Source organism: Melopsittacus undulatus, chromosome 7 (genome assembly GCF_012275295.1).
Source record: "Melopsittacus undulatus isolate bMelUnd1 chromosome 7, bMelUnd1.mat.Z, whole genome shotgun sequence".
NCBI lineage: Eukaryota > Metazoa > Chordata > Aves > Psittaciformes > Psittaculidae > Melopsittacus > Melopsittacus undulatus.
The window spans coordinates 14,514,247-14,527,273 of NC_047533.1; positions in this window are offsets into that span (position 1 = coordinate 14,514,247).

Sequence of the window (13,027 nt, forward strand, 5' to 3'; positions counted from 1 at the left end):
CATGAAGGCAGAACATGTTCAGAGGTCATTCTGTGCAACTAATATACACAATGTGTTTCCTTCAGAGGAGAAAATTAAGAGCACTCCTATCAGGTTGCCAGTCTTGCTTGCAAAATACAGAATGGACCAAAACTAAAGTGAAAAACTAGTGCAAATAAACTGTTTACTGGTAAAGAATTTTTCTCCTAATGAGAATCCTGCAGCTAGAAGCAAAATTAAACAATGGCCTTTGTAAGCACTCACTTCCCTTTCAACATTGGATACCAAACTCAAGCTCACAGTGGATGGCTGCAGTTTCACTGATACAGTCCTAAGAGCTTTTTAAACCTTGGAGTTTATGTCAAGTTTAGCTTGTTCAAAAATTTAAATAATGTACAAATCAGAACTATTTTACTTAAGAATTTCCACACTTAAACAGGGGAAGTTTAGGTAGATATATGGAAGGAGCTCTTTACTGGGAAGGTGATGAGGCACTGAAACAGGTTGCCCCAAAAAAGTGGAAAATGCCCCATTCCTGGCAGTGTCAAGGCCAGGCTGGACAGAGCCTTGGATGATATAATTTAGTGTGAGGTGTCCCTGCCCAAGGCAGCAGGGTTGGAACTAGATGATCTTAAGGTCCTTTCCAACCCTAACTATTCAATGATGCTATGAAATATTAGAGAAAATAATATTAAATTAAATATTATGCAATGATTTCTTATACTGACATTGTTTTTACATGAATAATTTTAAAACTGTGATTGAGCACTGAACTTTCAGTTTTCTCCTTCTGCAAACCAGGCATTGGGATATTTCTGATCCTGGCTTGCACAAATATGCCTAAATACCAGTAAAATCCAAGCCTCATTTCTATAAATGTCTGCTTCATTGGAACAGGTGATATATGATATGATATAAAAATAAACATGTGCCAGTGGCTCTAAACCCAGTACTAGCTATTAGCTTTCTTATGCTAACAATAAAATATTTTCTTGTGTATGCTACAGTTCAAATAGTATACTACTACAGTGTATGGACAATGAAGTGTAGAAGAGAAAGAATTTTATGAACAGCAAGAATGAAACCTTCTTTTCCCTAAGACTTGTTTTAAAAGCTACAACAGTTCACGTCTTCGATTCCATAGTGTGATTACTCTTCATCTTCTGTTTATACAACTATAATACCTGTAGGTCAGACGAGAGATTGGGCTGTGTTGTGCAACATGTTTTATAAACAAATGGAACCATGACAGATGTATCTCAAGAATATCACAACCTTAAGCCTTGCAGCAGGCAATAAAATGTTTGCTTTAATGGTCAAAATACTGTATGTAACCAGTAGCCCACAGTGCTATTTCAAATCTGTTTCTCAAAAAAAATGCAGAAATGCCTATGCATCATCTTTTAGCCTACACCAAGTGCATCTCGGATTTGTAAGAGCTGCAAAATACTTAGAAAAAAATAACATTTTGAAATCCGAAAAATAAATCATAGAATCATAATAAAACTAATCAGTTACGTTTTTCAAGGTCAACAGACTTTTAGAAGACTTTTGTGCAGGACACAGCTAGCACCCTGTTAGTAGCACAAGTAGCACAATTAGACACAAAAGAGAAATAAGTCAGGAGGAAAATGCGGTGAGAAATTGATGTATCCAGAAAGTATACAACCATCAAGCGGTTTAGACTCTCTCAGTTTTGATCAAGAAAGCTTTTAAATTTTGGCAGGTTTCATCTACAGTTCAGTGACCAAGCTACAGTACTCAGATGTGAATAGGCTCAGCTGCCAACGTGAATTTAATCTGCCACCACAGCAGAATCAGGCAAGATTCCTATGAATCAAGTCCAATATATATTTTACGGTAAAATCACAGGCCATTTAGAACTTCCCCCTTTTGCACTAGGATAGCAAATTATAGCGAGTGCCTTATTTAACTTATTTGTCTTCAGGAGAGCTTAGAATAACCATTGAAGTGTCACAGACAGTGGAGAAAATTAAAATTCTAGCTCCACTTTTCAGTTTTCAAGTATTGAATTTTTAGGAATACTCCAATATTTTAAGTTGTCAGCAAATTCCCTTCAGGTGTTTATAAACCTTCATTTCTAAAGTTGAAGAAAGGAGAGGCAGGAATTGCTGGCAAATGATATGAATAAACCTTTTGTCTTGCTAAATAGATGAAGATGATATACTATGAATAAATGTATCTTTGAGCAAGCAATCTAGTGAAAGATTCCCAGGGCAAAAACAGTTCTTTGGAAAGAACAAGAAAAATACCTCTTGTCCACCCAGGATGTAACTAATAAAGGTAAAAAACAAAAAAAGCTTTTAATCACACCACCTGTAACAAAACACTTTCGAGGAGCAGCTTTGACTTCATGTGGTGACAAAAAGTGTTGTCAATGGGTAAGTCTTGAGTTTAAACATTGAAAAGATCCCATAAATCATGGTGCGCTATGTTTAAGCTTTTCTTCCAATTGTCCTCTCACAAGGAATGTTAGTTGAATGAGTCACAACAGTATATTGTGATTGTACTATTACAAATTACAATATCTTCAACTTTGACATGCTATCAGTTCCCTGCAATGAGTAAAAATGAAGCTTAATAGTGCAGTGTTTAGACTAAGAATCTGCAGCCTTGTCATTATTGTGTGCACAATAGCAGACCTCATTGGGATCATTTATCCAAGCCATGGGGAGGCTTGGAGTTAATTACATCACCTTAGACAATCATTTGCTCTTTGTGGTGGTAGTTATCTCTTTCCACAGTTGGTTCTCTTTTTTGTTGTTTTGTGATGTCCCATTAATCACAGCTACATTTACTCTGTGTCATGTGATTCATCATCCTTTATCCCCACAGCTGTTTCCATCCTTTTGGACTCTGATAAACTGCTAATTTAAGCAGATGATGTTCAACCTTGAATACCACAATGGCTTGTACCACACTATTGGGGATTAGCTACTACATTCACACAGCCCTAGATTTTTAGCCACTCCAATTACTCTACAGCAACTGCTCATATGTTGGGGTAGAGATCATTCTCATCTCCAGTGAGTGGATAGCTTTTTGATGTAGGCCTGGCATGAGAGGGCATAAAAATATAAAGAGCTTTTTCTAATGCAAGAGTATGCTACTCATCTTCTTCTCTCTTTCCCTTTACTGTCTTCAAGTCTTTCAAGTTTTTTCCTAACATGACATGAAGCTGAATATATTTAGAGGACTGTGGAGAGGTGAGGGGAAGGAAGAAAGTTTTTGCCATTTCACTCTTTCTCAAATTGTTTCCCACTGTCATCAGTCACTTTATACTACATGTGCAGGGAAGAGAAGCATTTGCATAAAATTAAAATGAAACAAAGAAGGTTTAATATCTATACACCATAATTTGGTGACTGAAAGAGTTTCTAAGAATAATACCCCTGTTTTAAACAAAATTATTTATTTATAACATTTTTAAAAGACAAAGTAACAATAGAGTGTTCATTCAGTGGGAACTAATAACCGTTACTCTGATGTGTATGAGAGGAGTGTATCAAAATGCCAGAGAAAAGTACTATTAAGCTTTGGGTTGTTTTTTTTTTTCCTAAACAAAGTACCTGAAGGCAGGTGTAAGACACTGCAGCTCATCCTTGCTTACCATGTAAAACCCAGAGCTGGGAATGACTTTGCGATGGGACTGGTTGCACAGCCCGAAAAATTCAATAGATTTCTATGCAAGAAGCAAAAGCTTTTCCTCACAAATTACATCAGCCTGCTGTTTTCAGCAGGTGGAAGATCAGTTGAGAGACAAAGGCAGAAAGTGTGATGACATTGCCAGGCTGATGTTATGGTATTCGTTGTAAAGCGTGGTTGCCAAACTTTCTGTCAATGGGTGTTACAAATGTCTTCCAGCTAGGCTTCCTCTGGGTTATGCAGAGTGTAGCAAAGGAGAAAAGAGAATCTGACAGAAATGTAGAAATGCCTCTTCATAATCAGATCATGGCGGAGCACATGGCATATCACTTATTTTGGCAACCCTGTTCTGCTATATCCAGACTCAGACTAGAAGAGATTCAACTACGAGCAAGCTGACTGTCTGGTAGCCCCATATCTAGCTATAAAGCTTAAACAAATGACTTTTAAGAACAATGTTGCACTTTCCAGGTCTAAAGCACCAGTTTGTGCCACTCCCAGCCCCATTTGTTCCACTTCTTCTGCCCTGCATTGATATTTTAGCTTCTGCTAGAGAAAGACCTCAGTTTTCACCAAATATAGATATTTAAGGAATGAAAATATCATAAGCTGTTTTCTAGTAGGAATATTGACAGCTTTTGAAAAACAAACAAGTAAAAGAGGTATATTCCATACAGAGATCTTGTCTAAATTTAGTTTAAAAGTGTGAGGACAGTATGTATTACTTAGGTTTTGATGACCTTGTTTGATGAGAGATTTCTGACCCAACTTGGACAGCTTAACAGATGCATTAGGCAGAATACTTTTTCTTCAGATTTCTGAAGAATATAAATCATAGCTATTAACAATTAACAACAGCTATTTAAAATTCAGTTCAAATCAAGACTTTAGAAACAGATCTTACTGCTGCCTAAACCCATATTTTGAAAGTGTTTATTTTGTTTGATTTTTATCATTCCTTAAATCTCAAGTAAACCAGCATACTTCTAGTGGTAATCAAAATAAGTAAAGTTCTGCAGAGGACAAAGTTTCAACCATTTAATGATTCACTAACTTAAGGAGCAAGCCGACACCCTGTTAGAGTACTCTCTTTTACTCATTTGATGATGTTTCATGTGGGCAATGTGCCCAGTGCTATACTGCTCATAAAACTTTCATGCTGTAGCAGCCATGCTTTGCAATGAATATATCTTTAAGGACTTTATTACTCACACTTCAAGAAATAGCATTCATATGTTTAGCTAACTATACGTTAGGGAGGAAATATTAAATGAAAGAATTAGATATCACTTATAAAGAAAACCAGTACTTTGTCATTGTGTTATCTGTAGTGACAAATAATGATTCAGAAATATGCTCTTCGTACTGAGTCCACGTTCTGTGCATGTTCTCTGCTCAGTGTTGCTGAAAGCTATTTCACATCTTCATAAAATGTTAGTTTAGCTTATTACTCTGTGAATAAGACCCGTTGATACACCTGCCTCATCAAACCTACAGGGCAGAGAAACAACACACATTTTTAGGCATCATACTCCCCCTTTCGGTTCTTCAATCCACCACAAACTGACAGATCCACAGGAAGTAATGCCAGTTTTCTGTTCCCTGCAAGCCTCTTGATGGAATCACTTCTCCTGATAAGAAGCCTTCTCAGTGCAGAGACATTTTCTGTGCTATTTTACCATATGATAGGACAAAGACAGAATTTTTTATATGGGAAGTGTCACAGAACTGATCTCAGGCAATAGCACTTCTGAGTGTCATCACGCACATTGACACTTCCCTCTGAGACTTTGAGAGCTCCTCCAGAGACACCTGGGAGATTCAGAGAAGACTATGAGAATGGTATTTCAGCCTTCAGCATCATCTCATCCAGATGGAACAGCAAGACTGCCTTTGCTCTACCACTCCATTTAGTTCCAGAGGCTGTAAGCCTTCCTTATTTTTTAAGGTCCCATAGCTTCTCCTTTTGTTGGAAATACTTACTGAAAAAAAAAATTCAAGTTCCCTGACACATGCATGAGAGCTCTGGCCTTGTGTGCAAGGACCTGTTGTGCTTAAGATGCCCTTCCTGGTGTGCCCTGAAATCCTGCTTCAGTTCCCAGGGGAAAAATCTGGAAAGACTCCTGCATTTTATGACAATGGAGCGCAGCTGAGAGTAACACTGAGCAAATCACTGAGGCAGATATTATCAAAGATTCCTCCTGTAATCAAGTCACTGGCTTGTTTTTTGAGGTTTTTTTTTTTACACACTCACTTTTAAAAGGCTGTGCTGACTTAGATATTTTTGTTCTAATTTATCTGCATCTCAGCCTATATTTAAAGAGGATACATGCAGATACAAAACTAGTTATTAACTTTCGCTGTATTAGAGCTGAAAAAAAGTACTACCATTATATGACTAATTCTTCATAGGTTTATTAGTTGTTTGCACAAAAGACTAAGACTGTATGTAGTGTACAAATACCTTACTGATTATTTCTGTGAAAACTCCATTATATTATTTTCTAATTCCACCTACAGTAATGAAGCAAAGAATAAACACATGTAAAAGGAAGAATTTTGGTTCATGTAATAAAGTAGGTAAGGTTTGATTCTGTATTGCATCTTCCATTAGTTAAATAGGATGCCTGACCCTGATTACAAGTGTAGAGTCTTAACCACAAAGGCTAAGCATCCTCCCAAAACACACACACACACCTCTGCACCTGCAATTCAGTGTACAATTGGTCAAAAGAAACAGGTGCATTTCAAGACATCTGGGAGTCTGGCAATGCTCTATGATTAACATGAATTTTCTAAACAAGATCTCTCTTTTGAAAGCTGTCTCGTTGGCAAATTAGAAATCCATGTTGAAAGTCAAGGACAAACATAATATAAATGGACACAGTCTAGACCACGATTGCTGCTCATTAATTTGCATAATTTGTTTATTGTTTGCTGCGTGTTTGTGTTTTTTAGGATGTCTGTTCAAGCCAAACCCTTGAGGCATTCACAGCAACAGTCTAATCTCTCCAAGGGCATAATTTATACTCTTAAAAGTCTCACAGTGAATAGCAGTATGAAACCAACTAAATTAGATGTACACCAGAGTTCCATTCCCAGGACTGATGTAGGCTATATACAAGCCTAGGTAACTGGCATTAACTATTTAACGTATATTTCCTTATTAATAATCTATATATTAAATTTAAGAAAAAAGGTTCTGACACAAAATCACACAGAGAAATTTAAATTTATACATCAATATTACTGAAATTGGGTCAAAGGGATACAGGTTTATGAATCCAATCTGTTTGTGCATTTAGGGTTTGATTCCTAGAGCTGCTTCCTATAATCCAAACAGTAAAGCACATGTTTAATTGAAAGGAATGTCACAGTCCTGCTCTGTATTATGAAAATCAGAGGGACAACTCCTGATGTTAAATCACAAGCTTTCACTGTCTGACTCGGAGTGCTTAGCACTTTGCAGGAGTGAGTCCTTGATTACTGTTTTTCTTTTCTGTCCAAATATTGACACAAGGAAAATTCAATACATTATTATGAGGTAAATGTGGTTTTACTTTTGATGCAATTAGTTAAATAAAAAAAGAGCTTAGGTGTCATCACATAGAAGTCATTTTATTTCACATCAGCAACAATTTGGTCACTCGAGACTTCACTTTTAGTCTTGGGATCTTCATTTTGTCATTGGTTTAAATATTTTCTGCTTCACAGCTGTCTCTCAATCAATCAGAAAGTATTTTGTATTTCCATCCTCTGAGAATCTTAAATTTTGATACTAACAGATAGAACAATATATACATTAGAATTTTCACATGTTATTCATTTATTAATCCCAAGATGCAGACTTTTGGAGGGAGCTGAATACAGATTTCAAAATAAAATTACTGCGAATTTTGTTTCATTTTTCAGTTATGGCAGAGAAATATATTCTGCCAAGTTAGCTGAAAGTTAGCCTTCTTGTAAGAACTCAATGCATGAAGCTACTGTAAATATGGAATATATGAACTTAGATGCAGATGACATGCTGTGATTCTTTTCAGTCTTCTGACAATGACATCCAGTTCTTACTTATTTTTCTTTACATCCAATGACAACAGATATGACTGAATTATGTATTTTTTACATACTGCCTGCACTATTGCTTACATTACAAAAACTGAAGAATTTGTCTATGTTCCAGGTAATGTTTAATTGCTGTTATTTTATAAATCGTGTCTATCAAAGGAGAGCCCTGTAACACTCGCAGATAATTTTTATAAGGTATGATAGGGAAGGAGTGATGAAAAGGAAGTTGACAAATAAAGCTTTTTCTGTTGTTGTTTTTCTTTTGGATCTAAATATTCAATAGCTGGGTCAACAGTGAACCCACATACTCCTATGTGAGTACAGAAACTGATTCTTAAAGGCAGTGAATGCTTTAAGGGTTAGGACACATGAAATGAATTATTAACATCCTGAAATGAGCAGAAGACATTTTCTCAAGTGCAGTAATAAGTGTTAAATAATGAAGATACCTGCAAGGCTCCAAACAAGAGTTACAGCTAATGATCAGTACCGTCAGAACCAAGTGCTGCCTGAAACGCTCACAGGACCGAGTTCATTGTGTGCGCCTCGCACTTTACACCCACACTGCATGGACCTTGTCAGTAATTAATATAAAGTCTGACATAGACCTTCCAACTATGATGAACTATTAATGGTAGAGCACTTAAGCAAAACAATGTTAATGTGAAGACAGAATGTTTGTTACTGCAGGATGATGATAAATTTTGTAAAATTGTATTTAAGCTAAAGGGCAACTGAGCTCCCTAAAGATTCCTGCTGGTCCTGATCTGGTAAGAGATGAGGAACACAGCTGGAATAGCCCACAGATAATTTCTGGGCAGTTTAAATGCCTTTACTTCTCGGGAAACTAAGAAGAATTTTATATGTATCCAGGTCTTAATCACGAGGTTGGCCTGGGATTCCTCTACAAGGGGCTAGTGACAGAAAGCTGTTACTAATATTGCAGGTTCTGAGCTAATTTTAAGCATGCTTCAGGAATGCCAGTGTAAGAGGAAAACATGGTTCAGGTTACACCTTTCTCCCTACTTAGGCCAGAGAGAGAAAAAAAAAAAAAAACAGCAAAGCAAAAATGTGTCTGATGGCTCTTCTGGAGCTAATGGAATTAAAGTATTGATCAAGGACTTTCAGTCCTTGCCTGACAATGGCTCAGACATCACTGTTTTATAATAAGGTACTATTTCCCCATGCAACGTATTCCCTCTAGGTGTGCATCTTAATGTGCAGTCTGAGACAGCTGGTCTTGGATTCATATCTAATATTTATCCTATAAAGCTAAACTTGTATCTGATCACTCTGTCTTGAGAGAACATCTATTTTTCACTGCCATTTTCTCATCCTGGCATGGCTGGAATTTTGTGAGGAGAAACAGATTCTGTAGGCAAAGCTATATAAGAAAGATGGAAAAAGCCCTTCATATTGCCTAGGCAACAGTCAGTTACATTTCAAGGGTTTTCAATCTCACGTCTTTACACTCACACTTACAGTACAATCTTCAAAGGTGTTTCATAACAGTTATTTTCAGCCATTATACCCAGTGGAAGGCGTAAATGGCATAATTACTCATTATAAGTTTGTCCTTTTCTTTTCAGAGGTGCCTTATACACTTCAGTGCTCAAGAAATAGTAATACAACAGCAATATAATATGAAAGTCAAACTGTACTTGGTCATCTGTTGCTGATTTTCATATACTTATGCACAAAACTGTATCTCATTTAAGACTGTTTAGCATTGAAATGTTCTCATTTTTTTGGTCAATCTGAGAAGAAAAAACAATCCACAAAATTTCTTCTAGCAGTGATTTGCTTATTTCCTGCACATTCATAGCATGACATGTTGATGTTGAAAACAGACACACATATTGCAATATTATTACTAAGGTTATGTTATAAGAAATTGCCATTCACAGAAAAACAATATAGATTATTATCTTAGCAGTTGAAACAAAGCATCGAAGGGTAACTCAGGACTGCATGAAGCAGCCTGCAGTTGCAGTCTAAGCATTTTGGTGCTCATCACCATCTCTCACAAAAGGCCAAAAAGCACCTGTGACTGTACTGGAACTACCTCTGTAGCAAGAATCGTCTTGGATTCAGATGATGTTTAAACAACCTGCGGCAGACCAACTGCAATAAGCTTTCTCAACCATTTAATTCCTAGTTGGCCAAATCATAGTGTTACCCTTTAAGTCCCTGTATTTGTCTCAGCTCTTCTGTAAAGAGGACTTATAAGAGGAGAAACACCTAAGCACCCAGAAGATCTTTCTTATGTAAAGTTTCTGGAAATGTATGTTCTGGAAAGTCCTAATAATACCTTAGAAAGGGTATTACAATACATTACAATACAGTCTGTTGTGTTGATAATCCATGTGCTAATCAGCCCCTAAGTAATTGTTGACACCATGGAGTGCAGCAGCTCTGAAGGGAAATTGCAAGCACATAGGTTACTTCTGCTGGAAACAGACTTAGCATTTAGAATATTTTCATTAGCCACTTTCCAGCTCATTAACCTTTTTGCATCAGAAAAACCACTGATATCCAGTGAGGATGAACTCATGAATCATTTAATTTGTTTCAAGTCTGCCCCAATAACATCAGGAGAAAAACTGAAAGGAGACTCCTTTATTTTTATTTTAATTTATTTTTATTTTAATTTGTATTTTATTTTATTATTTTATTTTAATTTATTTTAATTGACTATCTTTGGTATAAATGCAGTGATATTTTTTCTTTAATTTAGTAGTAATTAAAGTTCATATTTCTAAAGTAGCCTTACAAATTGGGGTAAAAACTTTAGAGATACCAAAAGACAGCACTTCCAACTTGTTAATCAAAGAGCGATTCTCCAGAAGCATGTAACAAAGGGGAAGAAGTGGCAAGCATCATGTCTGAATGAAAGCAGAAGGCATTTTACATTAGCAGAAGGTAATTATTCACAATGGAATGCATGAAGGACATCACCCTCTACTATGGCTGAAAAATATTCCTTCAGAGATTTGAGCTCCCATGCAGGAGTAGGATGCATCAGCCTTTAACAAACAGAAAACTCTCCAATAATAAAATGTTCCCAATGTCATGTTGCACTTGTGACGGAGCAGTGCTGTCAATTGAATCATTGATACTACTTTTGGTAGTACAAATCTGCTCACTGAAACCTCATCTGCTAATTTTACACAGCCCCTATGTAATTTGTCTTGCTGTAATGCCTCAGGGATTTGTCCTGGCAATAGAGAGGAAAATACAACTGAACAATACCCTCAGTTCAGGTGCTTACAGCCTGGAGAGGGTGTGCAGTCTTCAAAGACATGCTCCTGGCTATAATGAAGATTATTCACTCTGACTTGTAGTTGGGAAGCAAAGAAAGAACCTCAAGAAAGAATGAAACTGGCAAGTAAAGATGAGGTGAAAGTCAGAGTGCTGAGAAGCCTGCTCAGTCTTTAACTAGGGAATCACTGTTTAAGTCTGTAGTAAAATGGCATGGGAAATTCTCTTTACTGGTTATGATGCACTCTTCAAGAAGCTTTAGGAATTATGTTATTTACTTCACCTATATACAATGGTTAAACAGGTAGCTGTTAAAATTGAAGGCTTGCTTCTTAGGCAAGAGGTTTATACTCAGCAGTTGGGCTTTTATGGAACAAAGTATTTTCCAAAACATGCAACACTAAGAGGTTAAGCCCTTGTGGTGTGTGTCTAAGCCCATGTCGTTTGTAGCAGATGATGTTCATTCAGTAGTAAATCTCACTGCCTTCTTTTTTTTGTAGAGCCCAGTCTAGTTCATGTGCTCCGAGAACATCCACGGTGTCAAGGTCTGGTGTTCCTAAGCACAGGACAAAACAGATGTTTAAGCACCTGAGGAGATGGAAGCCAAAAGCTTTCAAAAGTATTATTGCTATTTCAAGAGTATTATTTCAAGATATAATTATAGAGGAAAATTTCAGAACTTTTGGTTAAAATCCCAGCATATAAGACTCTTTTTCAATCAGAACATTTAAACCATTTACTAAAGAAACTCTGGTTGCTCTAAATTCGCACTTGCTTTCATCAAACAACACCCAGTTGTGGTTGTGACAAAGAGTGACGCCAGTCATGCCAGGTGAGATCACATGAAAAACATTCCTCCCTCACTTCACAGGAATTGTTGCAGAAATATTGTCTAGCTGTAGAGAAATGATAGACTGTGTTACTCACAGGTTTTGATTTTACAGCATTGCCACCAAATTGTCAAATCTCAAGAAAAAAGAAAAGGAAAAGAAAGAAGGGAACCAGTAGTCCCTTTTTCTGTAAATAGTGTCAGGATTTGATTAGTTTGAAAGCTGAAGAAAAGATGCTTCAATATTTACAAACCAAATGCATTTGCACTGTATGTTAGGAAACATTGCCAGATTTCACTTTGCTGGTCCTTTGTTAAGAAACATTTAGATTTGAGTCCATAAAGAGATTCACTGAACTTCAGAAAGTTTAAAATACACAGAATGTTATTCTGGTTTTCCTCAGGAGTCTTTCATTCTGCACTTATAGTGAGAAGAGACAGAGGATTTGGACAGAAGTGACTGAAAAATACACTGAATTAGATTTAGTTTTATGGGGATGTTAGGTGCTCCATTCCCACAGGTTTCTTGGAAAACTAATAGATGCATTCAGTATGTTAGGATCTCTCCGTTAATGTATTTTAAGACTATGGATCATTAGATCACATAACCTGTCCATTTGTATTATACCAGATATAAAACTTCACCTAGTAACTCTTTTACTAAGCTTGTGCTTTGTGAATAAATATCTTTGGGAGAGAAAAAAAAGTCCTTTCTGGACCTGAAGGCATCCACAGATAGAAGACCTACAACTTCATCTGATATATACTCTACCTATTATTCATTCCCATGCCTAACTTATGCCCTTGATTTCTCAGCTGAATTTATGCAGCGTCAACATTCAGTCTTCGGCTAATTTTAGGCCTTTTGTCTACAGCTTTTTCAACACCTTTTAGACCCTAATTTCTATCTTGGAGATAGTGTATGCTACCTTTTTTAAAATTACCTTTTGTCAGGTCATTTCTTGAATGAAGTTGTTGAGGTATTAAAATAAAAGTCATGTAAGAAGATTTCAACCTATAGGTTCTTCACAATGTACTCAGAAAAGCCCGTACTTCTTGTTTATATATTTTGCACCATCATGCTTATCCTCTCTGAATAAGCAACTTCTGAACATGCAAGAGGCATTGAAGATGCTTGTGCAAACATTTCTGGAGTGACTCTTAGGCTATTCATAGATGCAGTCAAAACACTGTATCTCTTGAACAGTCTTGCCAATAAAATGT